This window comes from Pavona decussata, unplaced genomic scaffold, assembly GCF_977016875.1.
Source record: "Pavona decussata unplaced genomic scaffold, jaPavDecu1.1 SCAFFOLD_96, whole genome shotgun sequence".
NCBI classification, from domain to species: Eukaryota; Metazoa; Cnidaria; class Anthozoa; order Scleractinia; family Agariciidae; genus Pavona; species Pavona decussata.
Window position 1 is genome coordinate 10323 of NW_028145513.1, and position 2178 is coordinate 12500.

The following is a 2178-nucleotide window of genomic DNA, read 5'->3' on the forward strand; positions in this document are numbered from 1 at the left end:
TCATGACCGTCCAGACGTTGTGTTTTCCAGTTCTCTCGGTTTTGTACTTCGTGCACGTGGTAAACGGTAATATAAGGATAATTAATTTATCAGGGCACCTCAGAAAATTTTTTCCCGTCGTCAAAATTTTGGAATTAAATTGTTTGTTGACGTTTTCCAATAACCCTAACAAACCACACAGATTTAATGTCATAGCTATACAATCGGGGACACATAAGTACGTAATTCCGAAAAAGAAAGCTTTATGTATCAATAAAGAACATAGCAAGTCTTCGTTCTACGTTTCTCTTGTTTGTTTGTTTGTTTGTTTCTACTTTTTTTTCAAAAGGAAAACATATATTTCTTTAGCTTGAGCATAAATTTTAAAAGAAAGTGCACGTATTGATTTAAACATTGGGCTAAAGGTCTCATTGCATTTTTTGGAATTTATTTTATATGGACAATTGGAAAACTGTTTTTTGTTTATTTTTCATCAGCGTGGTTTAGTAACGTTATCAGCCAACAGAGTAGTCAAATTTCGTGCCAAAAGGTTGCATAGCAGCTCAGTGAAAATGATTCCAAAATACAACTTCTTAAATTTAAGTTTAGAGAAATAGGAGGGAAAGATTTGGAAAAGTCCTTCCCTCCCGATGGGTTAGTAAATCGCACGTGATAAATCGAAACAAGCACACTCTGCACATGACTTAACTCGTTCTTAAGTCTTGAAACCATACAAGCACGCTACGTGCTTGAAATGTAACTCGTTCTTTTTAAAGCCCTGTGTCCCACGCAGTCGAGACTGGCACGCTCCGCATAAGAGCTGAGTCGGATAATAATAATACACATGTAAAATAAGTCGTATTTAAAATTCACGACTGGTTTGTCGATGATCAGTAAGGGTATAAATTCAAGGGAAGTTGTTAAAACAGCGGGTTTCGCTGTGGAGTATCGTTATTTTTTAATTAGGCAGTATTTCAATTCTTTGGATACCTGAGATCGGTAACGAGAACGCGAATATGACGGAAACGACGGCTTAGTGTTGGTCTTGCACGATTGTTTAGATTTATTTATCTACCGAGAGTGCAAGTAGTCCATCAGTGTCTTGATGGTTGAGGAGGTGAGCTTTTATCGCGAGGAAAAGAAACTCTCCGTTCGTCCACTTGCCCTCCTAGTCGCTTCCACTGGTTACTAACCTGAAATCAGGCGCTGAGAAGTGAGATTGTTTTCCCTGTTACAGTGATAAGCACCACGAAGTCTAATTTTAAAATTCTTCCTTTTGTTGAAGACGTCTTTATATTTAAACTATTAAGGGAAAAACTAAATTTTTGAAAACCTCATAAAAAAAGACTGCAAAAATACATGTTCATATTGGTCTCTTGAGGGTACCCCGACTCTCGGTGAACTCCTCCAACAGGGAATGAAATGACACTAAATTAAACTATTTAAATGTTCTGCAGACATCGATTCTTGGGTGAGGTGCAAGAGTACCAAATTCTACGCATACTACCATGTTAATTTACTGTCAAAAGAGCAACGAGAACAGCAGCCATAAAAGTAAATTACACTTACAAAAACAGCAAATTTGATTGGTAAGAAAATATATCTTCGGGTAGGTGTTCAATTTTATTATTGTCTAGGTACCTGCAAATGAAAGTGGAATACATTGTGTTTGAGATCTAATAAAGGTAAATAAAATTTATGGAAGATGATGGAACTAGGCTGATTATTTCAATTCAAGAGAGAGAAGCCGGAGACTATTTTTGGTGTGTTAAAAAAGGGAGAAATAAAAATAAATAACTAAAAATATAAATAAATAAATAAATAAATAAATAAATAAATAAATAAATAAATAAATAAATAAATGAATAAATAAATAAATAAACAGGGCTCCAAAAGACCCTGGATTAATTAGGCCAAAATAGCTGGCCCTGAGATTTTGTCGACCTTGTGGATAAAAATGAAAAGTTTTTCATCCTGCGTATTTAAAACTATCATTCGGACAAACGCATCACAGTCTGTAGCCGTTATAAACGTCATGTTGCCGTGGAAAGCTGCAAAAATGTCATCATATCGATACTCTAAATCACCACAAAATGAACGAACGCTTCTTATCCAACTTACTTTTATTCTTATTTTTCCACGCTGCCGTGCTCCTACCAATAGCATAGCTCCACTGCCAAATATATAATCCATGTGCAA